Consider the following 19,646-nt stretch of genomic DNA (forward strand, 5'->3'; position numbering starts at 1 on the left):
TTAACAAAACGGTTTGAAAGATTATTGCGGTAGAGCGGTCTCTAGAAGGCACGTAATAACTTGCAGCGTATCATCATCATCATCATCCTGGTTGCGCCCACTGCAGGGCAAAGGCCTCTCCCATACTTCTCCAACTACCCCAGTCATGTGCTAATTGTGGCCATGTTGTCCCTGCGAACTTCTTAATCTCATCCGCCCACCTAACTTTCTGCCGCCCCCTGCTATGCTTCCCTTCTCTTGGAATCCAGTCCGTAACCCTTAATGACCATCGGTTATCTTCCCTCCTCATTACATGTCCTGCCCATGCCCATTTCTTTTTCTTGATTTCAACTAAGATGTCAGCGTATAACCGAAATTTTATATGTGGCCTGATGAGGGGCCCTTTAGAGGGGCCCTGAAACTTTTTTAGCATAGTAAATAAACTGAACTAGGGTCTTTATCCGAACTAGTTAGTGAGGCGATATCTTAAGGGAGTTAAAGCCCAAATAAAACACCAACAGCAGAAAGAATGAGGACATACAGAGCACTCGACCTTACGCCATTGCCCATTGAGGTGATGCCCGAGCCGCTCACTCACACATATACTGAAAAACCGTTTCGCCTTTGCATTGCTGGCCTGTACACAACAGTAGCGTGTTGCTGCGTCTGCTGCGCATGGCTTTCGAGATGAAAAGCATAGCACACACGCAGCGGCCACTACGGGTGCCGCCACAAGCCGTCTCGCCCTTGAAATGTTCAAACTTTTGTCGAGGCCAGCGGGACATTGCTCCCTTGTGCCCCCTTGCCAACGCCCCTGTGTAGCTTCCAGCGTGCTAGTGAAAATGAAAGGAGAGAGAAAACTGCTCATTGGTCCGGTAACTGCATCTAGCTTTGCTTGTGCTTGAAGGACTAGACAAATTCTTGCAGCAGGAGATTCGCAAGGTGACATAATTGAATAGTGATGTCATTCTATGATTAGTTGGAAAAGTGTTTCATGGCCTCTCTAAACAGCTTAGAAATTCACGGTCCTAATTTAAGCAAAACACTGTATTATTTTACTGATATCTCATCATGTTTGGATTCCTTCTAATGGGAGATGTTAGTTGAAAAATTGCATTTTTGTTTTCAAAAATAATCTGTTAGATATTGATTGCAAGATTGTGCTCCAAAATTCTGTTTTCATGCGTAAAAAAATTCAGGCATTTCTCTAACCAAAAAAACAGTTCTAAAGCCAGACACGGTAGCTGTAGGGGCTTCATTGTTCCATTTATGCGCTGTTGGTGAGTCTTGCAACCACAAGTTTAGTCCAAGATGGTTAGCCTTCCTGGTGTAACAGCGAGCGAGGATTAACACTGCCTGAGATGGCACTGATTTATTACCCACTTTTCACCACTGCTCAGTGGCAAAGCCTTCCTACAGATGAGATGCTGACAAGCAAAAGACTGTTGTATTCAGGGCAGACCTCCAATTGTGGCCGAGTCTCTCAACAGCAAGATTTGGTTGTGTGTCCCAAAACAAAACTTGATTTGTGCACTGTTGTGTAGAGTGAGGTTCTACAGGAGTTTTGCGGCCTTCCAGCTCTGGAGCCGATCACTCTGAACAACCAGAGAGACCAGAGAAGACCACAAAAGAAATGAAAAGAACATTTCGAACACAGACAGCTGAAGCTTATCTTGTTGTTGCAGGGTAGCAAAGGAAGTCTGGCTGGATGGGGAAGCTCACATGGGTTCTGAGGGTACCACCTACGCAGCAGGAGAATTTTTAAGTTTTATACTTTATATGGATAGACTGGTTTATATTGCGGCCAAATTCCATGCAAATTTGTCATCTGCAGTAGCAATAAGCATGTTCAGAAACTTTCAACTTTGTTTTCCCCTTCTTTATTTTTCAATTTAATGCTGTTTTTACTACTTGTGCACAAGAATTATTATACTTGATCTCGGCCAAATTTCGCACGCACATTTTGGTCATGATAATTTCAGGAAGCTAGTCATGAATGTTTCTGATAACTATAGTGTAAGTTAAACATATTTTTCTTGAAATAATAAAGCTAAAGGGGGAGGGATAAACTTATTGTACAACCAGCACTTTATGATGGCCGAGCGTAAGCCTCCCATGAGGGGACGTCAAGGGCTTGCCTCGCCGCCGCCTCATGGGCATGCTGGGTCGCCAAAGTTTGGTCGTCGAAGGTGGAGCTTCACAGAGCCTCATGCAACCTCGACGAGAGGGTCATGGTATTAATGTGTGTGTAATGTGCTGGGCACTCCCACAGCATATTCGAAAGCGAAACTGGGGGAATGCCACAGTACCGGTAGTTGGGGGTAGTGTAAATGTCTGGGAATATAAGGTTTAGGCGGGCGGGTGAAGGGTACGTATTTGTTTGTAGTAAAAGCAGGGTGGTAGCCTGCGCCCGGCTGAACTTGGGGTGATGTGGGGGGAACGTTCAGTGACTGAGATAGAAGGCCTTAACGAGATCGTTATAAGTGGTCAGATTGTCCCTGGTGTCCAACTCGTCTCCAGTGACTCTGGCGTGGTTGACTAGGACTCGCACAATGGAGTGGGTGACCTCGTTGAGATCAGGGAGGTATGGGTGGACAGGGCCCGCCTGGGCCGGGATTCATGTCAAGGAGATCATGCTGTCTTTAGAGTGTGGTGCCTGGCAGAGGATGCGAAGAGCTTGGAGAGAAATATGGCCTTTGCTAATGTTTTAGTGACAGCTGAGCGAGAGTCGCACATGATGGTGTGACAGTTGGGATCTAGAGTGGCCAGGGTGATGGCCACTTCTTCAGCCGTCTCAGCAGTGGGGGTAGTGACGCTGGAGGCGTGGTGTAGGACTCCATCGCCTGTGGCAACGGCCACAAATCGTATGCCATGGGAATATTGGGCTGCATCAACAAATGTGATGCCAGGTACGTGAGCAAGGGCTTTTGTGATAGCTCCGGCCCGAGCTTGGCGCCAGGCCCTGTTATATTCAGGGTGCATGTTTCTAGGGATAGGGTCTGTGTAGATCCAGCTACGTATGTCGGTCGGGATCGGTTGTTTGGGGCCCTGTTGCTGATGGTTGGTGAAGCCAAGCGTGGATAGAATAAAGCGTCCCGTTTCAGTAAGGGAGAGCCGTTCAAGCTGAAGGCGTTGTTGGGCTTCAATGAGTTCGGAAAGGTCGTTGTGAACTCCCAGTTGGTTGAAGAGTTCAGTGCTGGTGCAATGCGGGAGGCCCAGTGCTTGCTTGTAGACCCCTTGTATGAGGGTGTCGAGCTTGTTTTGCTCAGCCCGGTACCAGTTGAGGCACGCAGCAACATAGGTAATATTGACATATGACAAATGACTGCACGAGGTGGAGAAGGCTTTCTTCTTTGAGTCCTCCTCGTCGATTAGAGATATGTTTAAGAAGGCGTAGGAAAGCAATTCTTTTTTATCATACTTGCACTTATTTATAAGTAACAATAGTAGCTATATTATATTGCTCTTCTAGGCCTAATTGAAGCCCTAACCTTGCTCGAGACCCTACACTTGCTGCTTTCAGGGCGTACGCAAATATAACTGGTCAAGATACTGAAAACTGAAAATTATATTAAAAAATAGGAGAACAAAGTGTATTTTGTGCGTAAGTGTCACTTTAGTACCTTGATTATTAACGAAAATACATCTCTAAGGTACATCTCCCCTACAAAAGATGTACGACACAATAGTATATTACGCTTGACTCTTTCAGCAACCACAACGTTCACATGCATGCATGTGGGGATGTGCTGTTACTTTGTTTTATTAGTCATTGTGCACCAGGTATGATCACATTTCAGTTGTTTCCAAATTACACTCTTCTCAGAGGACCTGATGTCTTATGAATATGCATCAAATAGCATAAGTAAGCCTTGAACAGATTTGATGCACTCTTTGTTTTGTTTAGAAATCGAAAATATTTGGGTACTTGATTGAATATTCATTTGTTTTTATTGCATATTATATTGAATTCGATGAAAAATAGTTTTCACTTTAAATGCCCTTATTAAGTTTATTTACCACTTGTGCTGTGATCTGTCTGCCTCGTTTATATGGGATCACTTTTTTATGTATGCTATATGTATGTAGGGTGTCCCAGCTAACTTTAGCCAGAGTTTAAAAATATGCCGATGCACTCTAAGATGATGCGACCAAATGTATGTTGCTGACTATTGTATGGAGTAACTAGCACTATACCTTTCGTTCTGCTTAATTGCATAATTAGTCAAGATTAATTAATCAACTTTGAAAGCAAGTCAGGCAAAAAATTCCAATTATAAAGTTGTAGAGTGCTTTGCAAAACATGTGATTAGCGTTTCTAAATTTCAATCTATTAGGCATTAGTGTTTTTCCACTTACTGCAAATGCCCGCAAGATAAAAAAAAAATACCACGTGACATGTCCGCTTGCGTGCCGTGATTGCAGCGCTCCCAAACGTTCTGCGTGCAAACGAACATATAGCATTTAGGCGGGTGTGCTGCCGCTACGCCTGTTCGTCGCTATCATGAACCGCCGCGAGGGGAGCACGACGGTAGCATAAATCGCACAGCCAACGCCTGCGTCACTGCCCTCTCACCTTCTAAACGGCAGCGCACCTTGCTAGATGCTATGTTTGTTTATATGAGAAATGCTGGGAGCGCTGCAATCATGACGCGCAAGCGGGCGTGCTACGTGGTATTTTTTTTCTTCTTATTTTGCGGGCATTTGCAGTAAGCGAACAAACACTAATGCCTAATAGATAGAAAGTTAGAAACTGTCTAATTGAACGTCTTGCGGAGCGCTCTACAACTTTCCAATTGGAATTTTTTGCCTAACGTTGTTGCTTTCCAAGTTTGCTAATTAATCTTGACTAATTATGCAATTAAGGAGAATACAAAAAATTGTGTGACTTACTCCATACAATAGTCAGCAACATGCATTTGGTCGCGTTGCCTTGGAGTGCATCGGCATATCTTTAAACTCTGGCTAAAGTTAGCTCTGACAACCTGCATAGAAGGTTCTGAGCTGGGCTAGTTGGTCTACATACGTTATGGCGCAAGAGCGCCAAGAACGAGCGAGATGAAAACACTCAAATCTTCCTATTTTTGACCTTTCTCATTGTCTGCACTGTCTCGCCATAAGGTATATGGTATATATCCTTCTAGACTTTGTCCTCCAATCCTTTTCGGTTCTTCCTTGGCTTTGTGGCCTCAACATCATTATCAGTGGCATCAGTTTCTGTGCCTTGTTGGCCTGTTGTTGCCCTGTCCTCAGTGACCCCTTCTTCTGCATCTTGTATTCACAGAAACAGTATACCTACTTTCATTATCACTGTCCAGCCGTTTGTCGTGTTTGGTTGGTGATAGGCCAGTTGGCATAACAGTCTGCTATCCTTGCAGCTGCAACATAGTGCTCATGCACTTCCTGGTGTGGGGCTCGGTTATCGTCATTCCAATCTCGTTATTTCTGGAATTACATCCAGCTTTTCAGGAAGCACATGCTAACTTTGCAAGTAATGTTGACATTATCAGAACGATGTTCAGCATAGCACCTTTCCTTTTTTTCTTTTTAGCCCTTGTGAGGTCAATATTAGAATGTTTTTCCCCTCTACGCTCTATTTCACCTATGCTTTGAAGTTTTTTCGTTTGGTACTTTACGTTTGTCATTTGCCATTTTATTTTCTTTTGTGATGATGTGTGGCACTTCCCAGCAACATTTTCACAGCTAACCAATGTAGCAGGTATTGCTAATCATTGTCAAGCATCTTTTAAAAAGCAGCTGCCCTGCTGACATCCTTGCAAGCAGCATTTTCAGAAATGCTCAGATCATTTTAGCTTTGGCGTTGTATCTGCGTTCCAGCAGATTCTCCGAATCTGGCACATATGCGAGCCATGTCCGAGTCGCCAGTTATGCATAGTTTGCATTATATGTTATTATTACACAAATGAAAAAGACTTGTTTTCCTAGAAGGAGAGCTATGTGCTTCACTAATGGGCATGCCTTCTTATTTTGCTTTTGAGTTATCGGCACGCTTCCTTTTCTTGAAGAACGCAGATCCATAGTTATCGCCCAAAGGCCGTGATCTCACACCCCTCCTAAATGACGCATCAGGTTTTGTTGTTGATGCGTCACCGACCTTTATAAAAATTACTTTCCAGTCGTGTATCAATGTTTGACGTGCGTCATGCGCATTCTCGGAAAACGTTTTCTTAGGTGCCCCCGTCAACCTTTAACACCATGGTGGTTTTAGTTCCTCGAAACGCCTCTGTGTTGTGAACTTTTCGCGCACCTGTCGAAGCAGTGCATTTGCAAAATGTTAGCGCAACTGCGACGCGCGAGTGCTGTCGTCTGTCGTGTTGGACAGAATTTGCCATCGTTTGTCTCGTGGCACTCTTCGTGACAGTGTCGCATTCTATCTTTTGTCAAAAGTGCTTGCACTTTGGCATGTTCTTGAGAGTGGTATAACTTTTCACTTGGCCTTGTTGCTCAAACCACATATGGGTGTGCTGGAAAGTTCTGAACCTGACAAACTTCCATATTTCATGCAACATCATTTTAATTATTAAGAGCGTCATATTATATGACATGCTAGTTTTTCAGTGATCTGGCAGAAAATGTTTACTACTTGTTCTCAGAACTTGTGGACCTGTGCTATGAAAAATCAGCTTTTAATCTGTTGACTTGCGGACTATTTTAAATTGCATAAAAGAATTCTAACAGATAGTTATCATTGCAGAAAAGCAGCACTGAGGGACAAGTGCGCATTGTAGCCTGTGCTTAGCTAGAATATTGTGGTCTGACCTCCTTGTGTCAGTGTCAAAGTTCACACATACCTTCAGCAGCACAAGCCCCCCCCCCCCCATCACTTTACCCCATTCACTCACCCATTCACGTGTTAATTAAACTAGCAGCTTGCCAAATCTTGTCCAGATTAATTGCTGTGTCATAAAGCATATCCAGCATATCCACATTAATTCAGATTTTTGGCCTGTTATGCTATCTGAAGCTTTCAATCAAGTGTGTGACCAAATTATTGAATGCTAACATTACTATATGACTGGAGCAATAAAGTATTACCTTGAAGTATTATTCTTAGCAAATTACTCATAGGTTGCACAGTCAGCTGATGACTGTTAAAAAGAACTGATTACATTGCCCTGATAACCAAGATAAATACCAATCTTTGTTATGGTGGCTGTGCAGTACTCCGCAACCAAAGGAAGTTGCTTCTTGAAAATAAGCCAAAAAAATGAAGGCTGCATATTTCTTTTTACAAATAAGGGCACCTTTAACTTTCACGACTGTCATGAATCATTATTTTCTATATTTCAATTTCAACACCCGCTAATTACTCCTATGTTTTCCTTGGCTTCATTGTCTGTTGGCTCTTATATGGTTATGATTATCAAAAATCGAGCCTCTCAGTTTATTTTCTTCTTGTTCACCCTTAACCATTGTCACTCTTCATAACTATTGTTCCTGTGAACATGGATGACCCATACATATTGCTGGTAGTGCTGTAAAAAAGAGACAAGGGATGTACCAAGAAAGTCCTGTCACCTTTTAGGATAATGTGCCTGCTGCAGCGAAGATTTCCAATACGGGGGGCTAGCTTGAAGGTGTTCACTTCATATGTCGTCAACCTTATCAAAAGGCTTCCCTCCATCCCATGGCATTGTGTTTTGTAATCAGGAAGTGAATTCGAAGGAGTACTTTATTAAATACAATTTTGATGAGATCGCTACTTCAAACGAGTGCTTCAGTAAATGGAGGTCAACATTTTTGCAGATGACCTAAGGACTTATTGTAAACAGTGGAGTGGGGGCATTAAACTTCAGAAAGGGCGCATCGAATGACTTGCAAGTTTCATTGCCCTATGTAATTTCGTTCTTGGTTGGCCCGGCAACATTTGCTTACCCCCTGTAAATGTCTAAATGTCGGTCCTTGAATCCACTGTCATGAGCGAAAAGGGGACGTGCAACAGCTTATGTTGCCACAAGTTCAAGCATTTATTTCATATTGTGCCACCACGGCTCTTTTTTTCAAAGTTTTCATTGCATTTCAAGCACTTGGATACCTACAGCAAAACACTTTTCCTATGCAAGTCTTCTTTTGTGTTTGTTTGTTTACACTTCCCAGTTATTGCTCGCTGTACTTGAAGCCTTTGAATTAGACTAATTAACCCTTCTTTATCTGTCAAACATGCATTTCACTTGAGCAACGATACCATACACCACATGAAAAGATAATTTGTTGATAGGGCTTCGTGTCTCAAAGCAACACATTGGCCATTAAAGATGCTCTAGTAAAGAGCTCTGGATTAAGTTTTACCATGTTAAGTTCTTTAAAGGAGTACTGACAACACTTTCAGTTGTAATGTTTTGCATTAACTGGAGGTCGAAATTTTTTAGACAGTAAAAAAGAAAAAAAAAATGCTGGCCAGTGTCAGATCTATAAATAACATACTTTAATATCTGCTTCTAAGAAACTGTTTCGGTACCCAATTTCTTGTATACATCATGATATCAAGGTACATTGGATCACACTATTCTTGCAATTGCTGTTGCTGCCACAATGCGAGCGCAGCTATAGGGAACGTGTGCAGCACTAGTGTTAAATTTTTTTATGGCGAACGTCGTCATGTTTAACCTTGTTGTTAGACGATGTCTGCGAATTTCGCTCCGTGCCATGACGTCACGCCAGTGTCGATGGCGCCGGGTCTGGCATTTGGATACCAACTTTAGTATCAAGTTAAAAAATCTTGTGCTTTTTCCTGACCTTTTGATTTGCCAACTGTCATCCTTTTGCGTGCGAGAAGCATGTGATAGAGCTTTTACAGCTTCGAAAATGTGCGTCAGTACTCTTTAACATGCAGTCAGTGCTCTGTACAAAAGCTTTCTTGCATTTCACCTTCATCGGAATGTGGCTGCTGTGGTTGGGAATCAATCCTGTGCCCTCAGTCTCAGTAACGGAACGCCATTAGCCACTCTGCCATCACAGCAGGTGGTAATTCGTTGAGTTAAACTAGCGAACCTTAACGCAGGGGTTTCTAACCTGAAAATTATTGATGTTGCCCGAAAGTGTGTTTTCCTGGCTGCGGTGTCACCCTCAACGCTGACAAAACCACTAGAAACCATGTTCAGGACGCCTTTGTCATCATCTGAATTGGGAGTGCCCCAGAAGTTGCTCAATCTTCGCATTGCTCACAATCCAATTGTTATTGTGCCAGTCTGCCACGTGGGAAACCGGAGAAGGAAGAATATGCCAGAGCGAGACAGAGGGTGTCTACCATCTGGGGAAACCTGGAATTTACAAGGAATTAGTCAGCTCTGGAAAATTCTTGGGGAAAATTGGGAACTCTCACTGCAGTTTCATTGAATTGGGGAAACCGGTGGTATGGAATATGGAATGTGGGATGGCAAGGCTAGTCATTTACCAGAAGGAAGCGTAGTTTTCAAATGAACCTATGCAATGCGCAAATAATGGTGTCTTGTTGCTGGTACTGCAAGTGTGAGCCGGGCCGGGTGGCTGACATATCATGAAACACATGGATTGATCAAACTTGATAGAGTATGTCGCCTGGTTTACAGCTTACTGTGGTAGAAGTTGTCGAAAATGATAAACTAGCATAGCAACTTGGCAAGCTATAAACCGCCATTTCTTCCTTGCAGTGAACTTCTAGTGCCATAAACTGCTAGAGAATTTTCGTGAGAACATTTAGGGGAAAACCTGAAAAAACCAGCAATTGAAAAGAGCCATTGTTGTTGACACCCTGAAAAAAATCTATGGGGTAGGGCAGTCCATCTTGGTGCACGTATGTTACCTGGGACTACTCACATAAAATGTTTTACCCGTGGGTGAACTTATCCACAGCCAGAAAATTCTGCATAGATTGCGCTAAATTGCAAGTTGCCATGTGGTAAGTTGTCTGATGACTCATGTAAAAAGTGTTTCACAAGTCTCACTCATTTTGTCACGCAATAACTTCTTGTCACTGGCATGAAGCTTTTTACGCTGAATTGATTTGCCTGCAGTGTGAAATCCTTTTCCACTAGTGGCCTCTGTCTGCAGTTAAAATGGCCGTTAAATTTGAGCGTAGATCAGTTCTCTAAACAGGTGGTGCTGCTAATCTACTGCACCTCGTGAAGATTAATCGAGCCAGGAGTTGCGGGAAGTGAACACATAGTGAGAAATGGGGAATTCCACCTGCCACATGAGGTTGTGTGCATAGCCCCTTACCCGCATTACTATCTCGGGCACATCACTCAAAGGGTTAGTGCTGGCAGTTTGCTATCCAAAGCCATACAGATTAGATACGGTGTCTCTGGGGTCAGCTCGCCTTGACGTCATTTCGTTGTGTACAAAGAGGTTGTTTTCTTTTTACATGCATAGTGCGTTGCCTGAAAACTCAAGGTCAGTTGTTGGGGCTTAATGTGTAAAAGCAACACACGAGCTATGAGAAAGAGGCTTGTTCATTGTAGCCATCTTGATAAAAACCAAGTTTACTATCCGAAAAATGTGTCTAACTGTAGGCTTTGCGAGTAGCTCCGTTAGTCTTTCTAGTAGCATAAATGTATTGACGTTGCTTCAAAATGAAGCTGGAAGCTAGAGATGTACAGGTATTCTCACCATCCTGGAACATGGCTGATAGTTCAAATTGCACTCTAAAATGCCTAAAGTGTGTAGGGCAAGGTTGCTGGAAAAAATGTGCATCGGTACAGCCCTGGCACCCAGTCTGCTGAGTCATTGACCTATGTATTGACCACTCTTACTGGTGCAGATTGCAACCATGAATTCCAAGTCGTATTGCCGAGGCCATGGGGAGAAATTTAGTTTTTTCGCAGATCCCATGCCCTGTAACTTTCTTAGAGTCTGTAGCACTTCATGGCTGTACTCCTTGTTGCTCCGAGGAAGGTAAACTTGCATATTAGGGTAGGAAGTGACATACACAACTTGTAAACAGAAAACATCTTGCCGTTTATTTACAGTCTGTTCCAGCGCATTTTCTAGCTGACATGTCATTTTGCATGTGCATAACAGTGTGCACGAAAACTTCATGAGAACCCGCCATCGCTGAAAGGCCATGATGGGAGGAACCCCATAAGGTTAGGCGGTACTCTTTGGTCATTCGTGGATGCAGGCCGCTTCATCAATGCTCACCGAGAAGAAGCCTTTCTGCATATTTTATCCTCTTAGCTTTACTATGAGCCTCACACCAGTGTGCTAGGTTCAACAGCTTCACAAAAAATGCAACATGAAGTTAACAGTATAATAAAAAGCGGCTCTGTCATCACATCTCTATCCTCATTTACCTAAATAAAAGAAACTTAACAGTCTCGTCAGCAGTAAAAAACAAACGCGAACTGGAACACAAAAAAAAGTAGAGAAACATGAAGGGAGCTGCAAGCCGGGCAGTCATTCACTCTCTCTCTTATCACAATGCCGGCAATTGTTCACTCTTTCATCATAACTTATACAATTGCAAAAGCAAGAGAATTAATGCGACAAATAGAAAGGCAAAATAACAATGCTGGACTGGTCGTGGATCACAGATTCGTTGCTCAGTAATCTCTGCGCCGTGCAGGTCAGTCCATCTGTCCGTCAGTCACCGACGAGTCCGCACAGTCATCACCACGGTCTATATCTCTAAACTGGTAGAGTCTGGCAGAACCGTTCGATGCGGGCACAGTCCAAAGTTGGTATCGCAGACACGCTTTGCTCTTCCCTTGCTAAAGCCTTCTCTTTACATGAACTTGGGGTGATGCCTTTGGAGGAGGGGAAAACTATATATATACACATCTATATATAGCCCTGTCTTGCATCGACCGTATCATGAATAAGTTAAATAAATTAAAAAAAGTGAGAAACAAAAATGAGGGGACGATGGGGAAGTGGGTAAACGGGGGAGGAGGAGGGGTTGGGCTCACGTGCACCGTCTACTCTAAGTTCCTACTTTGAAAAATATATTACATTTTGCATGGCAGCTACCGCTACGCGCTTCCAGAAAAAAAGTGGAGCAAGTTATCATGGCAGCGTATATTGGCTCGTCCAACAGCGGAATTGATTGAGCCGCTGCTGTTGCCTTGAGCCAACAGCAGCGAGGAAAATAAATTTAATTCAAGTTAAGCCGCTGCCACCCGGGTTTCTTGAGGGTTGCACGTATGCAGCCGCGTCGTTTATTACCGGAAGTCGAGATCAAATGTAGCCAACCCCCTCCCCATGCACAGTACATGTAAAATCGGGGAATCTTCCAAGCAAATGAAAATGCCGTATCTGGGCGCAGCCGAGGAACAAATGCCTTTGGCCCTGCAGTTCCCGGTGGCGGAAAATACTGGGGCGCGGACGTTTAAACAGTAGGATGAAGAGCGGGCGAGGGGGAAATCGTGCTAGACTAATGGGCACTAAAGTCGCTCCCGCCGCCTTTTGAAACTGTCTTCAGCACTGTCTAAAGGCTTGCGCCCCCCACGCGATGGCCTGGTGTTGCACGTTGCCAGCGGTATCAGTCCAGGAGAAGGCGTGCACTTGGAAAAGGAGGAGACACCACACGCGAGGAAGACCCCCCTTCTCGTCGACTAGGCTGATGATGAGTGGCGGTCCACGTGAAGCGCGTCGTAGCGTGCCATCGTCGCTGCTGCCCGAGAGATCGGTTGACCGGGGGCGGCTCTGCTGCTGCCCGCTGGTCAGCAGGCCCGCCAGAGGGGTCCTCCTCGTCAGCTGGGGTGCTTGCCGACGAAGAGGAGCTGTCGCAGCTTGTCCACCTCGCTGCGCAGCATGGTGAGCTCGGTGCGCAGCTGCAGGTTCTCCTGCTCCAGGTAGAGCACCCGCAGCGCCGTCTGCTGCTCCTTGATGCGGCGCAGCTCGCGCGAGCGCTTGGCCGACTCGTTGTTGCGCTTGCGGCGCTCCCAGTAGGCCTCGTCCTTGCACTCGGCCGGGATGGGCTGCGGGGACTTCTTGGGGTGCGCGCCGGTCAGGCTGGCCACGCTCATGGCGGCCGCCGCGCTGGACGCCAGCAGCAGGGACGACGAGGGCGTCGGGCTCTGCGACAGCGGCGGAGACGGCGAGGGTCGCGACGCCGCCAGGGACATGTCCAGCGCTGCCACGGGACTGTCGTCCGACAAGTCAGACTCGGCTGCTGTAGAGAAAAAAAAGAAGAAGAAAGAAACCACGTTTAAAGACAAGTGAAGCCTTTAACGGCACTCCGCGGTCGTCGCGCGCGTACAAAGGAAGAAGCCGAGGCATTGACTATGATACCATCGGCTGGAGCCGGCGCCTTCACAAACAGAAAGGTGCTGAGGAGAGCCCATCACCAACAGAGGATCTTGCCACGTCATCTGGCTAGCATCGAGATATAACAGGGTATGCTAACGGTCAATGCTACCTTGTAACGCTATCGCGAATAGTAAAATGCGCTTGCGCTGGTGAAATAACAGTACTGTGTGAAGAGGTGGATGGCGGAGGAACTTGTTTACGTACTCCGGTTCTCGAGTGCTGCGAGATCACTCGGGAAAGTGCCGATGCGTCGGCGAACCTCACTGTTCAATGCTCTGAGACGGGGGAGGAAGAGAGAGTGGTCTGAGGTAAAAAGCCGCTGACAAAACGAAGCGAGGACAGACGGGATATAGAGAAAAAGAAGGGCGAGGGAGGTGGGTAGGAAGAGAAGGCGTCTCATCAGCGCGCGGTCAACATGGCGTCATGCGATAGCGCGAAAAAAGGAAACCGAAACGGGCCCGCCGTCACGGATTCCCGGCAGTCGGGCGGTAATTCCCCTTCTCGCTGGAAGAGACTCCCATTACATCACCGCGTCGCAACGCAGCTCGAGGTGTGTGTGCAAGGCCTGCGTTATCGGCGAACGGGGAAGTGCCTCCGCCGCCTCGCTGCATTGCTTACGCCTGGCGCCTTGCCGTGCAATATCGGCGTGCCTGCGGAAAGAACTTCTGGCGCGATAGCTCTATTCTTTCTTTCGTTAAATGTAATCGGGAAGAACCGTTGCATCGTGGTGGTTTTCGTTAAAAAAAATAATATATAACATCGCGGCGAGAATTCTGAGCTTTTGCCTACCCATGAACAGTGTCGTCGCCGGCCGTTCGTGTGTTCGGCGAAGGTCTCCTCGCGCGTCGGCGACCCGCAAATCCGCAACAGCTCCGAAGGCACACGCGTTCAATGTGGAATTTCAGCTTGCTGGGCGGACGTCACCGAGCGAGTGCGGTCCCTCACCTCGCACCCCCAACTGCCGAGAAAGACGTCCCGCAAAAGGTCCTGGACCGCTAGCGATCGTATGAACCCCAGATGTGCGGAAGCGTTGACCCTCCGGCGCCTTTTTATTTCTATGCGCAGTGTCAAGACGTGGGCGCGCGCGCGCGCGTTATGACGATAACGGACTCCGGTGCGCGAACTTATTAATCGCAATCTTTCTCTCTCCTTCGTCCTCTCCGTTGGCGTTTGCATTCCCCTTTCGCTAAGAGGGCGCGAAACCTTCTTGGCATGACGTCACCCCGGCGTTTCGAACGTTCGTCGCAGCCTCTGACATTTCTGCCCTGCGAGCTCGCAAGCCGCGCAAGTGCTTAGTCGTGCGAATAGAGCGCGTGACGTAATCGCGCGAGCTCGTTCGCCCGCCTTGCCTGCCTTGTACTCCTCCCCCCTCCCCCGATAGCGGGCTGATGACGGGTGCGGTTTTGGGGCGAGCTCGCGCTGTCTCGTTGTAAGCCGCCGCTTTTATCACTCGTAACTCCCGCTGCCGGCTGGGACTCCAGTCCCGTTTGGACCACCGCCACTGCGGTGGCCGATCATCATCATCATCATCCCGTGGCGATCCCTCTCGGCGCGTTCTTTCGCCTCGTTGCGCCACGGATGCGCAACCGGGCGAAATCTACGCGTGATTTCCGCAGGCGCGGCTGCCGGGGCGAGTTCGCGACCGATTGAGTCACACACACAAGCCGGCGCCGCTCCTTTACCGCCGTTCTGTGCGAGCGCGCGCTCTTCGGCTTGCGTGCGTCGGCGCCGCGGATTCTCGGAAGAGCGACCGGCGCAAAATAACGTCCGGTGCCGGCGCCTAGGCAAGACGACGCAACGCGGGCGCGCGAGAAGAAGCCTTCCCTCCTCCTCCTCCTCCGCGTCGCTCTGGCGACCTTCGTTTATTTTGATCGGTCATCGCTTCGCGTCCCCCTCTTGTGCGTCCCTCTCTTTCAACCCCGCCCGCGCCACTCTTTGCGACCGTTTTGCAGGGGAGGGCGCTGCTTCGTCTTTTTCACAGTGTGAATAACCGGCCCGGGTCGCGTGCTTGTGGTTTTGTCGGAGCGAGCGGGTTGGTTGATGACGAGGTGTGCGCCGCGGCGCGGGTACCGGGAAAAACGGCGACGGTGGGTCGGTGGTAAAATACGCCGAACCGGCGCTCCGGTGACGTGTCAACCGGAACGCGCGCGCCCGGTGACGAATATCTTATTATTGCGGCGGCGTTGACGCGTTCTTGCGCAAGCAGAGAGAGGGGCCCGCGCGCCCTGTCGGAAACCGCGAAAAGCAAACGCAGGAACAATCGTTGCGTCGCTGCGTTCTTTCCTTTTCGTGCGCGGCCGTGTTACGGGGCGAAACTGTAAACAAGCCGCGCGGTGCCGCCCGTCTGCTATTTATGCACTGAGCGCGCCTGCGGCGAACAAAAGCATTTCGTCATCGTGTTGGGCCCCGCCGCCCCCGCGTAACAGCGGCCTCAAATGATATTCGCCGGATTGATCGGCGTCGTAGTTTTTTTTTTTTCTCTTCTTTTAGGCCGTCCGAAGCGCGATCCGGCGTTCTCTCATGGGGAAGAGAGAAAAAAGCGTCGGCCAGAGATTGCGCAATAAAAATAAAAAGCAACTTCGACGTGCCCGCAGTTTGTCGTGAACAAGTGTCGGAACCCACCTTCCTATTGCGGCAGCGCTTTGTTTGAAACGGATTGTTTTGACTGTAGCGAAAGGAAAAAAAAAATTCGCTCTTCGTATAATGATCGCGAACGAGTAGCATAGAAGGTGCAATTTGAAGCCCTGCGTAAACGATGTTTTTTTTTTTTCTCGCGGTAAACAGATGGCGATGGCCAACCCTATAGGCTCTGCTCTCATCTCTCCTCCCCACCTTAGCGTGCACGTTGGGAAAGAAAGAAACGTTTCGCAAACGAGGACCGACCGCGACGTGACGCAAGATCTGTCCCTGGAATCTCCCGAATCGCCTCAGCGCGCCAGCGCCCGGTCCAGTCGACTCATCTAGAAAAACAGAGAGCGAGCGAGAGAGAGGAGCGGTCCGCGCCGCCGAATCGATTCGACGCGGTGGTGAATAAGTTTTCACGGTGCGCCGTCGATAGTGATTCAGCGAAGAGTCACAGAGCCCTGCAAGAGACGTTACGCGGCGTTCGCGGTGTCTAACACCCCTCCCGGTTTCTCGGAGTGAGCTGTCCATTTGGGCAGTCGCGTAATCGATAAAAAAAAGAAAAGAGAATCCACGGGCTATCATATTGACCGCCGTTGTGCTACAGTGTCGCAAAGCCTCTTTTTCTTTCTTTCGCAATTCCGTCGCAGACCTTGGCATTCGTAACGCGTCCGGATTCCACTTAAGAGCGGGAGCTTTCGAGCTCCTAACTAGCAAGCCCCCTCCCACCCTCGTTTCTTTTTTTTTTTTTTCTGAACTGTCGTTGCGGTTTAGCAGGTCTGTTCTTGACATCTTATGTCGTTGCGCATTCGCTGTGTAAGCTACCCGCAGAGGTAAATAAACGCCGCCGAATTTTAACAGCCGGGAAAGAGTGGAGGCAAAGTTATCGTCGCTTGGTTAGCGAGGCAGCTCGCCGCGGACGATTAAAAAAAGGCAAGCACGACAATCCGCGTCGTCACCCGTTTGAACCCTCCCGACCATAACGCAATCACACACGTGTCGTGGGCGGAGCCGAACTGCGCGCTGTCAACAGCCTGGCGTCGACGGCAGCGTTGCGCAGTCTTGGGTCACTGCGCTAACGCACGCGCCAATACGGATTGACCCTGTGCGCTTGCTTACCCGCTTTGCGCGCGTGTATCCGGTGCGATGTGCAGTAACGCACACACACTACACACACACACACAAGCAGTTTCCCGCCTGTGTGGCGTTTCTTTGTATTTATATATCCCAGTCGGCGTCCGTGTTAAAGTGAGGCGTCGAACGATAACGACGACGCAGTCGAAACCAGTGCTAACTAGGAACAGCACCGAAGGCTCCCTTCCGGAACGGAGGAGAGGGAGGGCACAGCGGAAATTTTTCGTCAACACGTTGCGACACACACACACACACACCACGGAGCCGCGGCTGGCGCCCCCCCCCCCCCCCCTTCCCCGGGCCCGAACCTCGGAGCAGCAAAACAAAGTTCGCGACGGTCTCGCGAGGCGAGCCGAGAAATTCCGGGAGGGGTCCTTCGGGAGAGTAGAACGGTTGGTTGTTCGAAGTCGCCGCACTTTAATGAAACGCGATTTCGTCGCGCGCGCAGACTTCGGAAAAACAAGTCCGCGGAGTTTTCGAGAAAACCGCGGTATAAACGGCACGATGAACCCCAGTGGCGGTCATAAACAACGTGTTCTGCGTGAAACGAACAACAACAAAAATGTCTGCGCGCGCTGGGTTGGAGGTTGAGGGATAATGGATGAAATAGGAAGGAGGTGAGGTTCGCGGAGCGCGGTGGGGGTGACTTCTCGCCGAATAATAAACATGAAAAGGAGATATCAAAGTCCACAAACGCAACGAACCTTGGCAGAGGGGCGTCCTTCCGAGAGGCATCTCCCGTCCCCAGATCAGGTGCGGCTGTTCGAGAATGTGTACGGGGCCCATGTCTCCCGGTGATACAGGCCCGTGCTGGAGAGGCGGCGGGCTAGGCGAGTAAGGACGATCGGTAGCCAGCAGTAGCAGCGGCGTCGTGAGAGTTGCTCGCTTCAACGGAGAGCCGCGGAGGGACGGCGACCATCAGCCGACGCGTACAGGGCGCGGAATAAACACCGGGCGGGAGAGCGTCGTCCGTTTGGCTTTCCGCGAGGGTGGCAAGGGCACCGACTGGCGTGAGCCTACGGAGCGCCGATCGTTTCAACGATGCGCAATCGGTGACTGATTCGTCCACGCATGAGGCCCTCCTCCTTCTCGCGCTCTCCTCGCTGTGTTGTGTGTGCTGCGTGTGTACGTCTGCTCGACGACCTCCCATGGGGAGCTGTGCTCCCTAGGAGCGTGTTCCCTAGGTCGTCTGCTCGCGCGCGCGCCCCACTGGAACCTCCTGCGGCGCGCCGCGCTGCGTCGCTAGTTCGCCGACTCGCCGCCGCTGCGAGCGAGCGGCGTGCCTTTTGTGGGCGCTGCTGTTCAACCTCCCTTGTCGCGCGTCCGCGCCGCCGGAGCGGTTTCTAGCGGGGAGCCAGGTTGATGCGGACAGAGGCAGTTCGCGATATCTTTATCACCGAGGTTGGAGGGGGGAGGGGGGGTTGTTGCTTCTGTGGGTCTAGACTGGACTTCCTTGTCAAGACAGAAAAATGCTTTTGACATGTGCAGCACGCCACTTTGTGTTCCACGTATGTCGCACTTCTGTAACAATCGTTCATGATCTCTCCATCTTGCGTCTGGTAAATGCTCTCGCACACTACGCGCAGTACCACCTATTACGTAACCTTTATTAAATGCGCAAGCATTTTAATGTTTATCCAACTAAAAGAAACCGTCCGTCCGTCACGTAGAACGATCACTTTCAAGATAGAGCCCGCAACAGCGAGTGACTTTACCTCCGTGCTGAATATCGCTTCAACGCGAACGAAGCGGCGAGAACACAGCGCGGGCGAAGCTCTCAGCACACGCCGCAACCCTGCCGCTTTCACAGATTGCTTTCAGGATATGGGTTCGTGCGCCTTCAGCGCGAAGCGGCGATAACAGCTCACACGAAGCTATCAGCGCACGGCGCACTCTGTCCCTATTGCAGATCGCTTTGAAGATTGGGCCCGCGCGGCTTCCGCTGGTCCACGGTTGATCACGGTTCATAATGGTTCGACGCGGATTGATAAGGCGCTAAAGAGCGATAACGGCTTATAATGATCGGAACGTTCATCAGCGCACCTTGCACCGCCTCCTGCAGTACTTTGCTTGCGTTATCAATGCACCTTGCGCCGCCGTTCTCACCAGTTCGTGTCGCCGCAAGGCTGTCGTTTGTACTGGCCGGATAAATTTAAGTTTTATAACATTGAAAATGACACCGGGCTGCGCGGAGATGAGCAAGTGGCACAATACGTACGCATACTTAGACAACTCCAAGAGGAGTTTACGCGTGGAATTCTTCCTCATTTCGCCCGCGTGACCTCTACTTTGCTGATCGAACCGCACGAAGTTCCTTCATTATTTCCCACTGTTGGAGTTAACAAAAAATATTCACTTTATTATTTTTCTTTTTTGACTTTGTGGTGGTTACGAAACACGAGAGTCGGCGCCCATAATAGCAACGTTACTTCTATTTTCACATCGGAAACTACTTCCTCGCGTAATATAAGCGAATACTTTACAGTCTGAACAGAGTGCTACTCTGACAAATCTATTGCCGCGGAATGTAGCTCGCGCACGCCAGTTGTCCGGCAACAATGTGTCTGTGACGTTTGTCTTTCGCCGTCCCTGAATTGTGAAGCCAGGCTTATGAATCAAACATATATATAAGGCTTACCGAAATCGTAGACTCGTTTTTGTAA

General features: G+C 48.6%; 1 protein-coding gene and 1 pseudogene across 4 annotated transcripts in view; one reads left to right on the top strand and one right to left on the bottom strand.

Annotated features, from left to right (window-relative positions):
- The window catches only part of mon2 (Mon2 homolog, regulator of endosome-to-Golgi trafficking), a 229,778-nt gene that overhangs the window by 50,488 nt on the left and 159,644 nt on the right, over nucleotides 1-19,646 (top strand). The window lies entirely within an intron of this gene.
- On the bottom strand, nucleotides 10,912-18,089 carry LOC142557528 (uncharacterized; annotated as a pseudogene).

This window comes from Dermacentor variabilis, chromosome 9 (assembly GCF_050947875.1).
Source record: "Dermacentor variabilis isolate Ectoservices chromosome 9, ASM5094787v1, whole genome shotgun sequence".
In the NCBI taxonomy this organism is placed as follows: Eukaryota; Metazoa; Arthropoda; class Arachnida; order Ixodida; family Ixodidae; genus Dermacentor; species Dermacentor variabilis.